General features: G+C 36.3%; 1 pseudogene; it reads left to right on the top strand.

Moving 5' to 3' along the window:
• LOC149212155 (uncharacterized) overlaps nt 1-21,736 on the top strand; it is a 50,048-nt pseudogene extending 28,312 nt beyond the window's left edge.
• The last annotated feature ends 560 nt before the right edge of the window (nt 21,737-22,296 follow it).

Below are 22,296 nucleotides of genomic sequence, written 5' to 3'. Positions count from 1 at the left end.
AGAGTCATAGATAAGAGAGATACATTGAAGAGCATTTTGGTAGTACATCATAAGAAACTGTGTGAGGCATTTTGCCACCATTTGGTCATCTCAACATATTTGTTACTTTCTGAAACTAGCATTTCCCAAGTATGATTGTCCACTAAAGTTTGTTATGTGATTCACTGTAGTGTTGTAAGTTACACTGCATGGTTTCTTAAATTCTGCTGTGGTTTTACTAATTCCCTTTATGGTATGCTAAAGCCAAAATATTATAGCTTATGACATGACGTGTGAAGTTTACTTTCTAGGCTTTAGATATACAAAACAGTGGCTGAGTTTTGTTACTTGTTAACTGTTGAATAGTTGGGTATACTAACATGTGAAGTTTACTTTCCAAGCTTTAATTATAGAAAATAGTAGCTGAGTTTTGTTACTTGTAACTTTTTGAATAGTTGAGTATACAAATTTAGATGAATATGTTACTGTAAGTGCTAGTATGTGGTTGGTCACATCATCATTTAGAAAGAAGAAACAAATGACAGAGCAAAAAGAGTCAGCATCCATCTTAGTTCCCAAGGTTGAAGTTCAACAAATTAGATGTGTAGCCAGCTCATTGAAATAGGATTTAAGTTTGGAACTCATAATTTTAAGCCAAGTTCCCCAATTTGAAATAAGCAGCCACCTTCAACATGCACATAAATTCTATGGTGGGCTGGGCAAAATTACAAGAAAAATATGTATGTATTAAGAATAATTGATGATATAGCCGTGGGTTGTTCTCAATGGTGATAGTCAACAACATTTCATTGTATTATTCCCATACAAGGGGAGGCCACACTTGCTGCCGAGTTTATAAAAATTTTGCTGGTATAATCAACTTACTTACAATGACAATAACCACTATTACACTACTAGCACATCAAATCATATCTAAACCCCAGTACACAAAAATTTTATTATATCAGAGTAAATGTAACCTACATGTCTAATTCAACTCCATTACCAGTAGTTCATTCTATCAATTTGTGATGCTTATATGACATATATTGGCTAAAATGACGCAAGCATAAAAGTTCAATGCAGTACTGCAAGCCTCCTGGTCTGGCTGAACTCATTCTGTCAATTTGTGATTCTTATGTAACATATAGTCTTTAAGGAAGCAAAAAAGAAAACTTTAGTACAGTCTCGTAAGCCTCCTGCTTTAGTTGACATTCCATTCATTTACATTCCAAGGAAAATTGTAAAGTTATAACTAAAATTGTAAGTTGGTTTGGATGGCCTAAGACCCGACATATCAAATCAGCAAAGGAAATTACTAAAATTCAGGTTAAAGTCCCAAATCCATTGGCATTGCTCCACTATGAAAATTATTGATCTTAGTGAAACCGCATATTTATGATACAAAGAAAGTGTAGATACAATATGATCTTTGGATGATAAGCCTTCACGTAAAGGCTAAAGTGTCGACACATCCTTAGCCTGAGATATCTCTAAATAGAATGGACACAATAAGCTTTAGAACATGACATTCACTAAACTCGTACTTTGAAACCAATTTCAAAGTATTCTCAGTTATTAATTTGCATATCTACAAGCATACAGTGCAATAGGGTAAGTATAAACAGGGCAGACCACAACAGAAAAGCTCTGAAGCTGATGCAGCTTCTCCTTGTTACAGAGCCTCTCTTCACTTTGTGTCCGCTGTATGATAATTACATCTAGAAAAGATAGCAAATTGATCAACTGGAAATCCAGCATATCATTACATTTCCTCGAAGAGCTATTTAATCCTAATCCACATCCGAAACCATTAACAACTCACAACCAGTGCAACATAAATGTCTGCCAAATCATGGGAATACATGTAAACAAAGAAAACTACTATGCTAACCGTAGTCAGCCTATGTGATGAAACAATATCACCAAAAGTTCAAACTAAGCATGTTACCAATAAAACTGTTGGCTAAACCTATAAACAATCTTAATCATCCACTTCTACCTGCCTTCTTAGTATTAGGCCTTACCAACAGGTGTGTGATTAAGTCGTTTCTCATCTTTTATCAGCTACCAGGTTTGACAGAAAAGAAGTGCAAATTTCCTGCCTCCACTATCTAACAGATCTGCTAATTTCTGAATCATTCAAAACTTGAACAGGGCCAATATATTGAAATAACACCATGAGATCCTCAGAACTTGTGCCTCCATTTATAAGCTATCTTAACTAACCCATTTCTTTTGGTAATCCAAATAACAAAAAAACCATTCCATTTCTTTCCTTTAAAACAAAGATTTTCATCCAACAACTTCTAGTTGCACGCAGAGGCAGATTCATTGACTTTTACCATTCACGCCGGTCTTCGTATGCAGAGGCAGATTCATTGAAATCAGATATTTCTTTCAGCAAAATATAGCAGTGCGATGAATATGTTGGCAACGATTAAATGACCCCTGGTCCACTACAACAAGGAGAACATGATTCAATAACTATTCGAAGGCTCTACATATACAAATCTAGTACACTATTTTCTTCTGCCCAAGCTACGTTTATGGTTGTGATTATCACAGGCTTGTTAGGCATTGAAGTCTTTTCTAGATCACTCCCTAAATCAAAGGCAGTTACAGATGAATTCAACTCTGAACTCTGTAAGAGATTGGCTCTTAATTGAACTGTAATAGCCATGGAAATTTATTTATAAAAAGTATACCATCAACTACACAATTGATATCTACAGAAATAGAAGGCTAGAAAACAAGAATTTTAATTTATAAGATCCAATTTACATGGTTGGTCAACATGTAGAAACCCCTTGTGTCATCACTCTATCCAAGTGGGGAATAGTAATATGACAGTGGAATCACTATTGTGAATATGAAGAGACATAATACTATGGCATGTTTATAGATCATTGTTGGCTGAATGACTTGCAATTGGCTTTCAAGCTGTTGGTTCACCATAAGTTGGATGTACAAAATATTAGTTGGATCTGAAGAACAAATAAAGCTACGATAAAAGGTCCAAATTTATGAAATTATTAGTTTCTTCCTTCCCCACCTTTCCATTGTTATTATTATTATTATTATACTAATAATAATAATAATATTATTACCAGATAGCTCCCTGGATGCCGTCAAACAATTAATATTTATTTTATTAGAACAAATCAAGGTATGGATAGAAAGCTAAATTTTTTGAAATTATTAGTTTCTTCCTTCCCCTCTTTTTCGCTCTTAGCATTATGACACTTCCTTTCACATCCTACAGTGGATTGAACTTGCAAGAAAATTTGAGGTGAACCTTACAGAGAGGTGATAGACTTTGCTTTCCCTGGAAATGACAAATTTGACTACAAATATGCCCTCTCAAAGAGCATTATGTTCTTCGAGGGGCAGCGGTCGGGTGTTCTTCCACCAAATCATTCCCTGGAAATGACAAATTTGACTACAAATATGCCCTCTCAAAGAGCATTATGTTCTTCGAGGGGCAGCGGTCGGGTGTTCTTCCACCAAATAAGAGATTGACATGCAGGAAAGATTTAGCGCTCACAGATGGATTCGACCAGAATGTATGGATATTTTTTAAAAACATACGAATAACTGTTTTAGCCTTTCATCTCAACCCTTCAACTATTTTAGTTTTTCTTCAATGGGTACTAAATAAATTGAAAACAAGAATTATAATTTATAAGATCCAATTTACAAGGTTGGTCAACATGTATAAACCCCTTGTGTCATCGCTCTGTCCAAGTGGGGAATAATAATATGACAGTGGAATCACTATTGTGAATATGAAGAGACATAATACTATGGCATGTTTATAGATCGTTGTTGGCTGAATGACTTGCAATTGGCTTTCAAGCTGTTGGTTCACCATAAGTTGGATGTACAAAATATTAGTTGGATTTGAAGAACAAATAAAGCTAGGATAAAAGGTCCAAATTTATGAAATTATTAGTTTCTTCCTTCCCCACCTTTCCATTTTTATTATTATTACTATAATAATAATAATAATAATAATAATAATAATATTACTAGATAGCTCCCTGGATGCCAACATTTCTGATTTCCTTCCACCATGCTTGCAGCTCTGTATCAGATTTCACTGCATCATCATTCTGGTAGTACAAGGACAGGTACTCCTTAACCCATGAAACTATTGCGAACCATATCTCCAATCCATCCACAGGGTAAGGGTAGTCTTTGATCATTAGCTTCAACCCGTAGGGCATTGATGAGTCCACCACTGCCATACCCCTGTCAAGTTGTAATCACATTCAGGTAAGAATGTTAATCAAAATTCAAATGGTTGACACAAATATGAGGCTCATATTTTAATCAGTATTGATTACTATTTAGAAAACAAAGAGCACTAATCAGCATAGCATCATACCAAAGTTTGAATTCCATACATAAAACGTTACAGTAAAAAACAGAACTAACTGAAAGAAAAAATCTATATACAGAGAGATATAGTATAATTGTAAGGAGATCGTCCATATTTATAATAAATTGGGAGAAGCCCACCGATGGACAGTTCACCAACCAAGTAATGATAGGTCAAATGTGCACAGTAATTAGATCACTGACCTAAATAAATTTTAGTCTTTAACTCCATGGTGTATGTACAACAACAATTATGACTACCTTTTCATGAGATCTGCAAGTAACCCTTGTTCGTACACTACCGAAGAAATCTCCAAGGCATACTTTCCAGTAAACACTGTTCTTTCAAAAATGCCTCCGCCATTTAAATTTTTAAATGTGAGATATTAACAAATCCTACCTGCCCGCAGTTAAAATTTAAATGTGCATGGATAGCACGCGGATACAATGTAGATAACCGACAGCACACTACAACCGAGGGGGAAAACCAGAAACAGGAGTTGAGGGACATTTCGACGTGTTCGACGAGAACACCTTAGGGTTTATCTGTGCATGCTAAGATACAAACTGGCTCAACGACCTAACTTTCTTTCTTCGCTTCTCGGCCTCGATCCAACCGATGTCCAGTGTATGAGCTTCAAGACCCATGAATGGAATTTGGTAACATTTTAAATCGAGTTTCCAATACAAGCTTTCTTAATCTGACAGAATCACCTACAAGCTTTCAAGTTCGTGGGCCCTAAATTTTTGCATTCTTGATGATGTTTTCTCACCATTTCAATGTCAATTTCATGATGCTTCCAAAAAAATATAAAACAGTTTTAAAGTGTTAGTTTTTATCTATAAATTAGCTACTTCATCATGGAGAATACACATTTGTTAGGTATTATTTGGCATTTCACATCATGTTGTATTATGATTCATTGTGTAAGTAAAGCAACATTGTGAATCTAGTGTGAGAAGGACCAACGTGTATTTAGTAGTCACAATTGATTGAGGGATGAGGCACATTGAAGAGTCATAGATAAGAGAGATACATTGAAGAGCATTTTGGTAGTACATCATAAGAAACTGTGTGAGGCATTTTGCTACCATTTGGTCATCTCAACATATTTGTTACTTTCTAAAACTAGCATTTCCCAAGTATGATTGTCCACTAAAGTTTGTTATGTGATTCACTGTAGTGTTGTAAGTTACACTGCATGGTTTCTTAAATTCTGCTGTGGTTTTACTAATTCCCTTTATGGTATGCTAAAGCCAAAATATTATAGCTTATGACATGACGTGTGAAGTTTACTTTCTAGGCTTTAGATATACAAAACAGTGGCTGAGTTTTGTTACTTGTTAACTGTTGAATAGTTGGGTATACTAACATGTGAAGTTTACTTTCCAGGCTTTAGTTATAGAAAATAGTAGCTGAGTTTTGTTACTTGTAACTTTTTGAATAGTTGAGTATACAAATTTAGATGAATATATTACTGTAAGTGCTAGTATGTGGTTGGTCACATCATCATTTAGAAAGAAGAAACAAATGACAGAGCAAAAAGAGTCAGCATCCATCTTAGTTCCCAAGGTTGAAGTTCAACAAATTAGATGTGTAGCCAGCTCATTGAAATAGGATTTAAGTTTGGAACTCATAATTTTAAGCCAAGTTCCCCAATTTGAAATAAGCAGCCACCTTCAACATGCACATAAATTCTATGGTGGGCTGGGCAAAATTACAAGAAAAATATGTATGTATTAAGAATAATTGATGATATAGCCGTGGGTTGTTCTCAATGGTGATAGTCAACAACATTTCATTGTATTATTCCCATACAAGGGGAGGCCACACTTGCTGCCGAGTTTATAAAAATTTTGCTGGTATAATCACCTTACTTACAATGACAATAACCACTCTTACACTACTAGCACATCAAATCATATCTAAACCCCAGTACACAAAAATTTTATTATATCAGAGTAAATGTAACCTACATGTCTAATTCAACTCCATTACCAGTAGTTCATTCTATCAATTTGTGATTCTTATATGACATATATTGGCTAAAATGACGCAAGCATAAAATTTCAATGCAGTACTGCAAGCCACCTGGTCTGGCTGAACTCATTCTGTCAATTTGTGATTCTTATGTAACATATAGTCTTTAAGGAAGCAAAAAAGAAAACTTTAGTACTGTCTCGTAAGCCTCTTGCTTTAGTTGACATTCCATTCATTTACATTCCAAGGAAAATTGTAAAGTTATAACTAAAATTGTAAGTTGGTTTGGATGGCCTAAGACCCGACATATCAAATTAGCAAAGGAAATTACTAAAATTCAGGTTAAAGTCCCAAATCCATTGGCATTGCTCCACTATGAAAATTATTGATCTTAGTGAAACCGCATATTTATGATACAAAGAAAGTGTAGATACAATATGATCTTTGGATGATAAGCCTTCACGTAAAGGCTAAAGTGTCGACACATCCTTAGCCTAAGATATCTCTAAATAGAATGGACACAATAAGCTTTAGAACATGACATTCACTAAACTCATACTTTGAAACCAATTTCAAAGTATTCTCAGTTATTAATTTGCATATCTACAAGCATACAGTGCAACAGGGTAAGTATAAACAGGGCAGACCACAACAGAAAAGCTCTGAAGCTGATGCAGCTTCTCCTTGTTACAGAGCCTCTCTTCACTTTGTGTCCGCTGTATGATAAGTACATCTAGAAAAGCTAGCAAATTGATCAACTGGAAATCCAGCATATCATTACATTTCCTCGAAGAGCTATTTAATCCTAATCCACATCCGAAACCATTAACAACTCACAACCAGTGCAACATAAATGTCTGCCAAATCATGGGAATACATGTAAACAAAGAAAACTACTATGCTAACCGTAGTCAGCCTATGTGATGAAACAATATCACCAAAAGTTCAAACTAAGCATGTTACCAATAAAACTGTTGGCTAAACCTATAAACAATCTTAATCATCCACTTCTACCTGCCTTCTTAGTATTAGGCCTTTACCAACAGGTGTGTGATTAAGTCGTTTCTCATCTTTTATCAGCTACCAGGTTTGACAGAAAAGAAGTGCAAATTTCCTGCCTCCACTATCTAACAGATCTGCTAATTTCTGAATCATTCAAAACTTGAACAGGGCCAATATATTGAAATAACACCATGAGAGCCTCAGAACTTGTGCCTCCATTTATAAGCTATCTTAACTAAGCCATTTCTTTTGGTAATCCAAATAACAAAAAAACCATTCCATTTCTTTCCTTTAAAACAAAGATTTTCATCCAACAACTTCTAGTTGCACGCAGAGGCAGATTCATTGACTTTTACCATTCACGCCGGTCTTCGTATGCAGAGGCAGATTCATTGAAATCAGATATTTATTTCAGCAAAATATAGCAGTGCGATGAATATGTTGGCAACGATTAAATGACCCCTGGTCCACTACAACAAGGAGAACATGATTCAATAACTATTCGAAGGCTCTACATATACAAATCTAGTACACTATTTTCTTCTGCCCAAGCTACGTTTATGGTTGTGATTATCACAGGCTTGTTAGGCATTGAAGTCTTTTCTAGATCAGTCCCTAAATCAAAGGCAGTTACAGATGAATTCAACTCTGAACTCTGTAAGAGATTGGCTCTTAATTGAACTGTAATAGCCATGGAAATTTATTTATAAAAAGTATACCATCAACTACACAATTGATATCTACAGAAATAGAAGGCTAGAAAACAAGAATTTTAATTTATAAGATCCAATTTACATGGTTGGTCAACATGTAGAAACCCCTTGTGTCATCACTCTGTCCAAGTGGGGAATAGTAATATGACAGTGGAATCACTATTGTGAATATGCAGAGACATAATACTATGGCATGCTTATAGATCGTTGTTGGCTGAATGACTTGCAATTGGCTTTCAAGCTGTTGGTTCACCATAAGTTGGATGTACAAAATATTAGTTGGATCTGAAGAACAAATAAAGCTAGGATAAAAGGTCCAAATTTATGAAATTATTAGTTTCTTCCTTCCCCACCTTTCCATTGTTATTATTATTATTATAATACTAATAATAATAATAATATTATTACCAGATAGCTCCCTGGATGCCGTCAAACAATTAATATTTATTTTATTAGAACAAATCAAGGTATGGATAGAAAGCTAAATTTTTTGAAATTATTAGTTTCTTCCTTCCCCTCTTTTTCGCTCTTAGCATTATGACACTTCCTTTCACATCCTACAGTGGATTGAACTTGCAAGAAAATTTGAGGTGAACCTTACAGAGAGGTGATAGACTTTGCTTTCCCTGGAAATGACAAATTTGACTACAAATATGCCCTCTCAAAGAGCATTATGTTCTTCGAGGGGCAGCGGTCGGGTGTTCTTCCACCAAATCATTCCCTGGAAATGACAAATTTGACTACAAATATGCCCTCTCAAAGAGCATTATGTTCTTCGAGGGGCAGCGGTCGGGTGTTCTTCCACCAAATAAGAGATTGACATGCAGGAAAGATTTAGCGCTCACAGATGGATTCGACCAGAATGTATGGATATTTTTTAAAAACATACGAATAACTGTTTTAGCCTTTCATCTCAACCCTTCAACTATTTTAGTTTTTCTTCAATGGGTACTAAATAAATTGAAAACAAGAATTATAATTTATAAGATCCAATTTACAAGGTTGGTCAACATGTATAAACCCCTTGTGTCATCGCTCTGTCCAAGTGGGGAATAATAATATGACAGTGGAATCACTATTGTGAATATGAAGAGACATAATACTATGGCATGTTTATAGATCGTTGTTGGCTGAATGACTTGCAATTGGCTTTCAAGCTGTTGGTTCACCATAAGTTGGATGTACAAAATATTAGTTGGATTTGAAGAACAAATAAAGCTAGGATAAAAGGTCCAAATTTCTGAAATTATTAGTTTCTTCCTTCCCCACCTTTCCATTTTTATTATTATTATTACTAGATAGCTCCCTGGATGCCAACATTTCTGATTTCCTTCCACCATGCTTGCAGCTCTGTATCAGATTTCACTGCATCATCATTCTGGTAGTACAAGGACAGGTACTCCTTAACCCATGAAACTATTGCGAACCATATCTCCAATCCATCCACAGGGTAAGGGTAGTCTTTGATCATTAGCTTCAACCCGTAGGGCATTGATGAGTCCACCACTGCCATACCCTTGTCAAGTTGTAATCACATTCAGGTAAGAATGTTAATCAAAATTCAAATGGTTGACACAAATATGAGGCTCATATTTTAATCAGTATTGATTACTGTTTAGAAAACAAAGAGCACTAATCAGCATAGCATCATACCAAAGTTTGAATTCCATACATAAAACGTTACAGTAAAAAACAGAACTAACTGAAAGAAAAAATCTATATACAGAGAGATATAGTATAATTGTAAGGAGATCGTCCATATTTATAATAAATTGGGAGAAGCCCACCGATGGACAGTTCACCAACCAAGTAATGATAGGTCAAATGTGCACAGTGATTAGATCACTGACCTAAATAAATTTTAGTCTTTAACTCCATGGTGTATGTACAACAACAATTATGACTACCTTTTCATGAGATCTGCAAGTAACCCTTGTTCGTACACTACCGAAGAAATCTCCAAGGCATACTTTCCAGTAAACACTGTTCTTTCAAAAATGCCTCCGCCATTTAAATTTTTAAATGTGAGATATTAACAAATCCTACCTGCCCGCAGTTAAAATTTAAATGTGCATGGATAGCACGCGGATACAATGTAGATAACCGACAACACACTACAACCGAGGGGGAAAACCAGAAACAGGAGTTGAGGGACATTTCGACGTGTTCGACGAGAACACCTTAGGGTTTATCTGTGCATGCTAAGATACAAACTGGCTCAACGACCTAACTTTCTTTCTTCGCTTCTCGGCCTCGATCCAACCGATGTCCAGTGTATGAGCTAAGCTGTGTAAATATTGATAATTATTTTTTTTTAATTACATTCCAGGGTTTCAGCTACAATTTTAGTAGTTCTCAAGGATTTATGCATGTTTAGCAATCTGATGTGTACAAATGATGACACTATCATTTGACAATCCCAACGTTGTGAGAATGCGGTTGGATTTGGTTTCACGAATGAGTTTCAGATTGATATTAATATTTTGATCTCATGTGGCTGTTACAACAAAATTGTTAAGAGAAAAGACTTCAATTAAATGACAGATGAGGTGAATCAATTTTTTCTAAGGATCAAGTCATTGGAAAAGGGGTACAAGCAGATCTGACCCATACCAATAATATTATGTCAGAATATCACATCACAAATTGAATGGGAAGAATTACCGAGCAAGGAAACAAAGAATGAACCTACTCCTTTCCTATCATGATCTTTGGGAGTTGGTCACTCCAACATGTCAAAAACTAGATCCCATGCCTAATCACTATAAGAAGAAAAATAAAAATGTAACACTACTCACTTTTGCTCTTGAGGTCGTCATTCTTCATCATATCAGAGGCCTTAGCACTACTATTGAAGTATGGAAGAAATTATAAAGTTTGTATGAAACCTCTAATGAAATTTATAATTTATTATTGAAAAACAAATTAGCAAATTTGAATATAACAAAAATCAATTCTATAATAAAACATGTCCACTAAGTGCAAGAATTGAAGAAAATTGAAGTATGGAAGAAATTATAAAGTTTGTATGAAACCTCTAATGAAATTTATAATTTATTATTGAAAAACAAATTAGCAAATTTGAATATAACAAAAATCAATTCTATAATAAAACATGTCCACTAAGTGCAAGAATTGAAGAAAACTATTTTCAATCGATACCGAAATTAAAGACAAAATAATGATTACTATTTTATTCATTAGCTTGCTTGAGTTGTATTAAAATTTCAAATCATCATTTTATTCTCAAAATGAAACTTCAACTGAAGAAGTTGTAGGTTTTCTAATCCAAGAACAACAAAAAAGAACGAGTGTGAAGGTCCACACAGAGCATTTACAAGAAGGCTCAAAGGAAGTGGCCAAAACTAATGTCATGGCAGAGACAAGCATAATAGCTAATCAAGTTAGCAAATAATTATATAGTTGCCAAGGTAATTCACAAAATACCAAATCCAAATTTTGCAAATATTGTGGTGGAAATAATCAGTGCAAAAGATTGTTTTCTAAAAAAAGACAATGACGATGAAAGGATTGGAGGTAGAGGTTGTAGTGGCAAGGGAAGAGGATAAAGAGATCAAAGTGATTTTGCAGAAAGTAATACAATGGTTAATAAAAGATTATTATTAACATTCCTAAGGGAATTATCATCACTTAGATCTTATCATATAAATTAATCAAGAGCCGAGAGGAAAATACAGTAAATCACCATGATAATAGTTAGCAACCCTAGTATCCAACACTCCTGAGAAAAATAACAGAAAATCCCCAAGAAGTCAGTGTATGATGATTATGAAGGGAGAATCCAAAACGGGGAAGTGATCGGCTGCAAAGGTAAGGTCGTCATTAAGAATTGAACTTTATAGTTACCTATTTCCAAAGTGTGATGACACATAGATGAACAACTCTGACATCATATTGAACCCAGATTCTTGTAAAATAGTTACAAAGCCAAATTTTGGCAAAGGGGAAAGTGAGAAAATGAGAGGCAGTTCGAACCGGGAGAGGAGGGTGGTTACCCTTTAACCAACCCTCTCTCAATCTCACCGTCGATCTAAACCCAATTTCTTAGAGTCGTAGATTGATCACGCAAACCTAGAAATTTCGGTGATTCATCGTGGAAAAAGGGTTCGAGATAGTTCGATGGTCAAACATTACACCTTGTGCTTGAATAAATACAATTATGTGAAATATCTTACCGTATATTTATAGCGTCAAAATCTAGTGTTTCTGACTGCATGAATTGGCTTCAAGTGGTGGCATAATATGTATCTAAAAAAATGCATGTTCACATCGACACCTTGATTTGTGATGAGAATAGCGCCCGAAATAGCGATGGGCATATCACCAAGAATAACATCAGAAGCTATTTCTTCCATTATTTAACCTTCCGTAGTGGCAAGGGAAGAGGATAAAGAGATCAAAGTGATTTTGCAGAAAGTAATACAATGGTTAATAAAATATTATTATTAACATTCCTAAGGGAATTATCGTCACTTAGATCTTATCATATAAATTAATCAAGAGCCGAGAGGAAAATACACTGAACAGAGAAAATAATAATCTTTTAATAGCCAGACACAGAAGTCAGTGCATCACGATGCATGGATCAACGATCAAACTTTGTTCAATCGTCTAACACCACACATCTACGGTGAAGAATAGGACACGGCGACGGTTAGGGCAATTCATTTTACGGCGTTTTTATTTAACTATTCAAAATCAAATACATTCATTTCATAATATTAAATTAAAATATAAATATTGAAATAATAAATCACCATTTAAATATATTTTAAAACACTGTACAATTGAATAAAAATATGAATAGCGGTGATGTTAAAGAATATGGTTGGCCATACAACAGGAAATACGTCTACTTCGTAGTAGAGATGAGATAAACGACAGACTGGCCTGATTCATGCGTGTGATGGAATGAATGGCGGCCTGAAACACAGTTTCTGTCACTCACAAAAACCACCATCATCGTTAACGTCATGGAGGTTATCTTACGCACAGAACATGTCGCGGGATGTATATAAAACGGGGTGTCCTCAACGGATGCTTAACGATCACAATAACGTAGTGATATTATTTCATTTGAGGCAGCCATTTGATTAGGTAATTCGGCTTTGCTTTTATCTCTAATGCTACTACTCGCAGTGCTGGGTGCGTAGAATGTTCTGTACTACTCGCAGTGCTGGGGGCGTAGAATGTTCTGTAGACGTCCGTTATGGGCGTCTCTAACTCAAATCAAATCCCAAGTGAAAGTCCATTTTTCGATGCTCTCTCAAAACTGTTCGTACGTTGGAACAAACAACGCCCGTCAGCGGTTACACGACGGCCGGTTGGCAGCCGAGCAATGTGCAGTGAGGCACGCTGTACCTTCGACTGCGACGCCTGCCTTTTTATTGCAGCAATTCCGTCGGTGTTCCATCCGCTACGAGCAGTACAACTTGGTTTAGTATCAAGTACTCTACAACACTGGCGATCCCAAATGCTTGTAATATCTCTATTAAATGTAAACCCTAAGCAGTCTAGCGATATTGTTTGCTTGTTTGATAATGCGCTGCTATCTACGTATTATTTCATGAATATTCTAATTTCATCAAAGTGATTTTGCAGAAAGTAATACAATGGTTAATAAAAGATTATTATTAACATTCCTAAGGGAATTATCATCACTTAGATCTTATCATATAAATTAATCAAGAGCCGAGAGGAAAATACACTGAACAGAGAAAATAATAATCTTTTAATAGCCAGACACAGAAGTCAGTGCATCACGATGCATTTGGAATATTGATTCTGGTAGTACCAAACACACCATTCATAAAAGAGAAGCCTTTTTCCGAGATTGATAGATGTGAAAATGTAGATATTGTTTTGGCTGATAACAATGTACATGAACTACAAGGTGTTGTCCCCTTTGTTGAAGTTCAATTATTCAGAATCTGGTAGAAATCAAGCACAGAATAAGAAGATGCATGGACGTGTTTGGAAGAGAAATACTCACGGGCTATAACTTGAGGAAGGGGATACTTGAACAATTTTTCGCTGTCTGTTGTAAGAAACTCTTTGACAAGCTCAAAGGGAATGAAATTTTTGGCAGCTTCCAGAATTGAGTTGTTGGGCAACTTTTTCCCATCGGAAAAGAGCTTCTTAATGTCTTTAAAGGAGTCGAACTCATTCATAGTTGAATCAAACAGCGATTTGAGCTCCGGTACCAGGAATTGAACAATTGCCTTGAGGGAATGCGCTAAGAAATCAGACATTTTCAGATGCCCAAAACGCTCATCTCGTGGGACACATCTCGTACTGTTTACAGCATCGACACCAAAAATCCAGGTTCCGCTGGAGAAATTGCAGCAGCAATGGCTGCCGCGTCCATCGTTTTCTGAACATCCGACTTCTCTTATTCTCAAAGTCTTTTCAAACTGCAACTCAGGGTAATTAAACCGCCATTGCCATGAGCGAGAACCGCTAGACGAAAATTCATGAACCGTTTCAGTTTCATGAACCGTTTTTTGATCAACGATCAAACTTTGTTCAATCGTCTAACACCACACATCTACGGTGAAGAATAGGACACGGCGACGGCTAGGGCAATTCATTTCAAAGGGGAACGCCTTACGGCGTAAATATAAGGATAAGATGAAGAGTTTATTTGACAAGAGAGTAAGAGAGAGAGATTTCAAACAGGGAGATCTAGTATTAAGATGGGACACAAGGAGAACAAAAAGGAAAGCATGGAAAGTTTGATATCCCTTGGTTGGGACCTTTTAAAATTGCAGAAATCAAGGGAAATAATACTTTCATCCTTCAGAATTTACAGGGAGAATATTTATCATTTCTAGTCAATGGGCGATATTTAAAACACTAAATTCAGTACTCCTTTCATTATCATTGTAAATATTCAATGTGATTTATATTTTCAAGAGAAATTGGGATTTTCTACAATAATGATTCCATGCCCCAAGGAGAAGGCATATGGATCTGCATGTTCTCTACATCCCACAGGGGGAAGCAGACCCGAGATGGAGCCGATGTTGTAGCTATTTTTACCCATGCAATTTATTTTCAAATTGTATATTTTAAAAAAAATAAAGAAATTAATTTATTGCACTTTGTAATAAAGGTCGAGCGTATTTTTATAAATGTCACTTTCAATTAAATTTTTGATAAATAATGATACAATTTTATCATAAAGTTTTGATTGTTTCCACTGCACTTATATTTCACGTAGGTTTCAACGACCGGGTATCATCCCACTGAAATCAAAAATTGAAAATAGATTGCGGGACCCCCTTGCACTCTCGACGTTTAACGAAGCGGGGAGAGGGGCGTGGTTCACAAACTTGTTTCATGAAAACCACTAAAGATTTTGTGTCAGGTGCTTGTAAATTGCAAGACCCCCCTCATAAAAACCATTTACTGCCACACCCCCCCGCAAACCGCCTTCCACCCAACCACTATCTCCGCTATCATTCCCGCCATTTTATCCCCTCTGCAAAAATAACCCTCGTTATTTCCTCTAATATTTTAAATGATTTGACTGTTGAATCATTAAATTCATTCCTGTCAACGTTATGATAGTTGTTTTTCGACGCAATAACTATTATTTTCATTAACGACTATTCAAAATCATCTTTTAAACTAAATTACCCTCCATTAAACTTATAATTTTACCTCATTCCAGCAATCTTTGCAGAGGTGTTTAGTGACAGAGTTCTTGCGAATTTTGTAGTTGACCATGTCAAATGACCAACATATCACCGAGTATTTGTAATTTCTTATTCTCCCTTTAATTCAGAATGAGTAGTTAGAAGGGAAAATCTAAAATATATGTTGAAAACCCAATGCTTCCCCCAATCCCGAATTTAGATGAATTCCTTCTTATAGATACTGATTTCAAAATCATAGAGACCAAATGTGAATTTGAATTGTATTAGTTGCACAGTTGGGCCTTCCAAAAGTTTAAAGATGCTAGTGATGAATTCAACTTTTGGGAATCCATGTTACCTCAATTTGTTTTACCTCAAACCCATCAACTCAATAAATTTGTTTCCTGGTGTGAAAATCGTTATCTGCACAGTCAGAGAGAAATAGTAGCCATAAATGGTGAATCATTGCTCTCCATAACCCCATAATCCATTTTTCAAGCTTTACAGATTAATCCTCCATGCCCCCTTCACAACTTTTTAGTTGATTCGCTAATGGAAATCTATCGGAAATTTACCTCTTAGCGGCGAGCTAGTATCTTGGAGTATTTTATGCCACAAGGTTCCAATTTTCCTCGTCATAATCCACCATATTCTTTAGCAACATTTCTAGAAATGTCTAGACAAGTAATTTCTATGGCTTGTTGTCTTTTAGGCTACTAGAGTGATGAATGGCTTGATGAGGTCATCATAGAGATTCTGTCAATATTTTCGTCTGGTAAAAAGCCCTGATCCAGATTTAAACAGGAACGCAAAACATTACAGATATAACCATAAATACAAATATGCAGTAGAAATAACACTTCATTTCATTAATATCAAATTTTGAAATATGCTTACAAACAAAATGGAAATAAGACTAGCTCGGGCGATGGTAGCTTATCTTTGAGAAGAGATGTGGCGGTCACATGCCTTTAAACTATGTTATAATGAGGCTTAAAGGCCTATTTATTATTGAGAAACAATGGAAAACCCTAAACATCCAAAAACCTAACCCTAGGAGATGAAGCGCCAAACTATGGGCCCCGTTTGGGTAAATTGGTACATCAACTTCCTAGGGTCGTAACTTTGGCATACGATCTTCGTTTGATACGCACAATACCTCGTTAGAAAGATCTATCCGAGGACTACAACTTTTGAATGATTAATCGGGAATAAAAAACCATGTTGGTCCCGGTTTTCCCCAAAAAATGTCATTTAGGGCCTCAAAATGGCTCCAGAGGTTTAGGACCCGAAAAAATGCCAAAAATAGTAAATTGTGCTAAAATAAGGAAACCAAAAAGTTGAAAGAAACAATGGTGGGGGTCCAAGTGGAATAGGTAGGTCGCCACCAATATCCATCTGGATCAAGTCCTCTCTTCTTTTCAAGTTTGGTCAGTTTATTTCAGATATCATTCATGAAAAATTCTTAAAATTTAGTACAGAAAGGGACTTCAAACATCAATCTGTATTAGTGTATTTATTCTTATATAATTAGTCTAAGAGATTCAAAATGCCACTTCAAAAGCTTCAACCATAGGGAAGGTCACATTATGTCATTCATTAAAAATCATTAGTCAAAAGGAATTCAAAAGATTACTCTTTTAGTGATTTTGTGGATCAATTTATGTATTTGTGATTATGTCTCCTTAGTAGCGACACAATCCCAAGGATATCAACAAAAATTGAAATCATTTTGCATCTGAGTGAACAGTCAAAAGTGGGAGACTGGTATTTATACCAGAATTTTACAGAGATCAGAGTTTATGGTTGGGATTTGCCACCATACAAGCTGCCATTTTTTGTTCCTATGAAGATTTCTGCTTGAGAATTCATAAGACAAAGCACACATGTGGATGAAATTCATTTTTTGTCCAGAAAGCAAAAATCTCAATTCAAGCTGAAAGCTCAAGTTGGTCCATTCATACTAAATACCATACTAGCTTATAAGGAGGTGGAAAAACTTATTAAGTCAAATGAAATTTAAATTAAGTTTCATTTGGACTTATGATCCTATGGGAGTAATTTCATCTCTTAGACTTGAGCAAAAATTTGCTCCTTATACTCATTTCTCAAAGCCAAAAATTGAACAATATGGTAATCATGATGTGTCAGAGGAGAATACTTTGCAAGAAGTTGAGGAGCAGGTTTCTATTGAAAAAGACATTAACTCAAACAAATATATAAATCACACATAAAAACCAGAGACACAATATTGGCGGAAAAAGGCTGAAGCCTCATGCTTCTCTCTCATTACACATTACATCAAAATAATTGAAATAGTGTTACAAATAAATAGCTGAGAGACAGTGTTCTCAAGATAGTGCGTGCTATCTTAGACACCTTTGGTTGAGATAATTTCTCACCAGACACACCAATATAGGAGTTACCTAAACTAACTCCTATCTTAGAGGAACAACCCAAGAGTTAGGCACAAATTCCTAACTTTGAATATTTAATTAATTAATTTATTTTGGATTTATTGTTGTTTTATGAGAGAGGCTAACATTCCCCCCTTCAATGATAAATCCAAAATAAGAACGAGGAACCATCTTCCAAGTTCTCATGTTGATCCTCAAAAACATTGCCTGAAAAAACCGCCAAAGCTGGATGCTCAACAAGAGACTGAGTCAGCTGCATGACTGATTCATCTCAGAGGGACGCTTGACAACTCCATCATGTGCCAAGCCGCAAAAGGATCCAACTATCCTTTGCTTGAAAACAGCATCCGGTGTCCACTGACACAATTTGATGAACGCCCACTGGCGTATTTGCTGATGATGATCGCCCACTGGCTGAAGATGTCGAAAAACAACTCAATGTTGCTTTTGCTATGATGAAAGCTGCTCACTGCTGCTTTGGCTGTCGATCGCCCACTGGCGAATTCGCTGATGCTCACTGCTGATGACAAATGCCCACTGGCTGATGAAGATGCCCACTGGCTGATGAAGATGCCCACTGGCTGCTTCGCTGATGTTGTCGAGACTTTCAGTCTGACAACCACTTGTCAATTTCATTGACATTTTCCCCCCTTTGTCAGCTGAAAGGAGAGACAATCTTCTCCAAAATATATCTGAACTCCCCCCATTCAGGTGTAGGAGAGTTTCACTGTTGTACTCCCTCATTCAACCGCATGAGAGTACCATCATCTGTTCACTGCTGGCTGCACTATGTATGATTGTAGTCGGTTGTAGAAATGAGACAACCGTTTGACTGTGGATGACCATTCCCAAGGATCAATCCAGTCATAATGGATCTTCAATCTGCCTGATTTTTGGTGGTTGCGACATTTTGCTGAGGAATGATTGGGCTTGCCACAATGGCAACACGGATGGAGATCAAAACACTGATCTTCCATATGACCGGCTCTTTGACAATGAGAGCATTTCGGTTGAACATGAACTTCAGGTTGCATGCAATTTCGTTTGTCTACAACTTTCTCAGAACCTGCTGAGGTGAGTGGTTCAAGAAATCCTGCACTCACAAACTTAATTGGCTTGGAATAATCTGGGATTTGTAAATTGATGTCATCAGGAACATATCCTAAGCCTCATCTATTCTTGTTATTTTGAATTTCTTCCCAGGGCTTGATGATGGGTTTGGAAGAAATTTGACTTTGATTATGAACAACTTTGACACTTGAAGTTGTTGGGATGAATGACTTATCATCTGGATGGTTCAAAGACTTGAAAGTATCACTCTTTTCTTGCAATTCATTCCTTTGAAGTTGGGACTCAAGCTGAAGAAACTCAATGGTTTCATGCGTTTGCTATAGATGCCGCGAAATATCAGCAAGAGTTTCTTTGCTGACGTGCACCATGTCTTCATCACTGGAGATGATCAAACTGTGAAGAATGTTTAACAACTGAATATGCTGCGCCATCTGAACTTGCTCACTTGAAGTCAGGCTCTCTTGTCGTAGATGTCGTGCTTTGAACTGTGTCACTTTACTTGAATGACAGGCTCGCTTGCTATGGGACTTGACTGTCACGCTCGCTTGATTTGTTGATCTCAACTTGCTTGATTTGTTGCTTATTGTACTTGCTGAGAACTCTTGTTAGAACTTTCTGGAATTCACGCTCGCTTGATGACGAACTCAACTTGTTAGAGTTGAACTTGTTTTGGTTGCTGTGATGGTTGTTTCAAAGAGTTAAAACTCATGGACTCACTTGATTGTGCTTTAAAGGAAGGGTGTCGAACACTGTCGAAAATGCACCCAAAAAAGCTTACAATGGTTTTAATGACTCACATAAAACAAGGAATTCACTTGTCTTAATTTGACTAAGTTGAAGAGAATGGACGTGCTTGACTTCTGATCAAATCAAAACGTGGGTGTCGGTTTCAACCGAGAATGCACTCGTACAATGCAATGTAATTGGAATTTGATTCACAAGTTCTTAAATTTGTTTGCAAGAATGTTGATGTAGACTTTGCTTTGAAACAATGAAGTTTACAAATTCATTAACTTGATTGAATTTGCTTGTTGAAGTAGAATGTCGATGTTGAAAACTTTGATGAGTTGTTGTATGTGTGGAGCTTAATTATCCTTCCTTGCAACTATTTCGATATAGGTGTTGTGCTTGCTGGCATTGAACTTTATGTGTGTTAAATGAGATCATTTATGTGTCAAAACTAGACACAAATCATAAGCAACAACATGAAGCCATAGAAACACTCGCCATCACAAATACACATGGTGTACCTAAGATCCCCTTATTCAATTTCGGGCGGATCTAGGACACGAGCACCACAAAAAATATGCCTTTATTAATTACTGGAGTACATCATTCTTCAACTTCTCAAGCAATGAGAATGTCACAATTCAAACTTTAGAAGCAAATTGTCTTCAAAAACTCCCTGCACTCACTCAATCACTCTCAAAATCTCTCTCAAAGTAAAATATTACTCTTGATTACAAAAAAAGACTCTCTTTTTTAAAAAAAATATTTGCTTATCACTCCAAATTTACAAAATATGCACCTTATGACTAATCCTCTTTCTTATGTCACTCCTTATATCTCCCAAAATTAACTCATTTAATTTAAAAGGGATACCTTATTTCTCCACATTTTATATCTCTCAAAAATCATACTTTATAACCTTATCACTCCACTTAAAACAAAAATATACCTCCACACTTTTAACATAAAGTAAGGGTTTTGATCATAGTAAGTGTCCACCTTAAACTTTACGTTAAAAAAAACTTACGACCTTATTCATGCAATTGATTTCCTTTGACTTGGACGCATGCCACTTCCACATTGCTGGTAGCTCATTTTAATGGATGGCTCGAATAGTGCTAAAACAGGATACATCACGGAAATAGTTGGATTAGAAACAAAGAGAGAAAGTCCATTGACTATTCGAAAGAAAAAGTCGTTCCAATAGGTGTAGAAATCACGTTGTCTTCATATAAGCAGCGACTTCGACGATCTCTTCACAGATACCGAACACGTTGTCTTACCAATAGCAGAACGCTCCCGCGCAGCAGTACTCGCCCGGTGGATTCCCTCTTTGCCTCTCTGGAATACAAAAATCGTCTCAGGTCCAGGGTTCAACTCGCCATCAATTCTTAAGATTCTGGCAGATCTCTTGTCTCGGAACGGAGATTTCCTTGTCGCCGGGGAATTCTATGGGCTCTTTCTCAGCTAACCCGAGACTTTTTGCAAATGGTAATCAAACCTCAGGAACTGAAGCCTCTGAAAGGGATAGGACCATACAAGAAGACATGACCATACAAGAATGGCCTCAGCTTGCTTTGCTTCTAGAAATCGAGGATCATGAGCGAAGAAGAGAGGCCATAAGAAAACAGAGATTGTGCAGGAGACTATTATCTAATTATGCAGATGAAGATCACGCCCTAATGGTAGGAAACAGAGATCTGCTTCATAATCTTATTGAACAAGTGATGAAAGATCCCACATTCAAAATAAAAAATTTACTCAAGCATTTGCAATCACGTTTGTGCCAATGCAACATAAGAACGCTCGTACCATCTCTTGTAATTATTTGGGGTGATTATTGGCTGTTAAAAGATGAGAGTGATGGTGAGACCTTTTTACTGTATAGCTCCGATCTCATTGTTCTGCGCTCCACCGCTTAGACTTATCTCATGATGATGATGCTCCATGACAGCCTCCACAACGCACCAGTCTCCAACGCATGCTCATCAAACATAGCCAAGATAATCTACGCTTTTAATCTCCTACAGCAGATCTTAGCCGCAGGCTGATTTGATCAATGACATCTCATAGTTCATGGGCTCCTGAATGTGCACTTTAATTATCCATCTTCAACAAAATATCGTTTGCTGCCTTGTGAGAGATCAGTGTGGGTTGTCTTTGTAGCGTACCTCCAAACTATGCAGAAATACACCCACGAAATTCAATATAGTAGCATTATGCCATTGCTAGTGTAGATCTGCAGCTCCATACTTCAAAAAGCTACAAACTTTATTTCACAATCAGTATTCCATGTTGGATATTCGATGTTAAAAACTGCACATAAACAATTCAATTGTCCACCGTTACATTACATTCAA

This window comes from Pinus tabuliformis, chromosome 1_1 (genome assembly GCF_031772625.1).
Source record: "Pinus tabuliformis cultivar Carrire ecotype Pingquan chromosome 1_1, CPIR1, whole genome shotgun sequence".
Lineage (NCBI taxonomy): Eukaryota > Viridiplantae > Streptophyta > Pinopsida > Pinales > Pinaceae > Pinus > Pinus tabuliformis.
The sequence above is the reverse complement of the archived record's forward strand: the minus strand, read 5'-3'. Positions and strand labels throughout refer to the sequence as shown.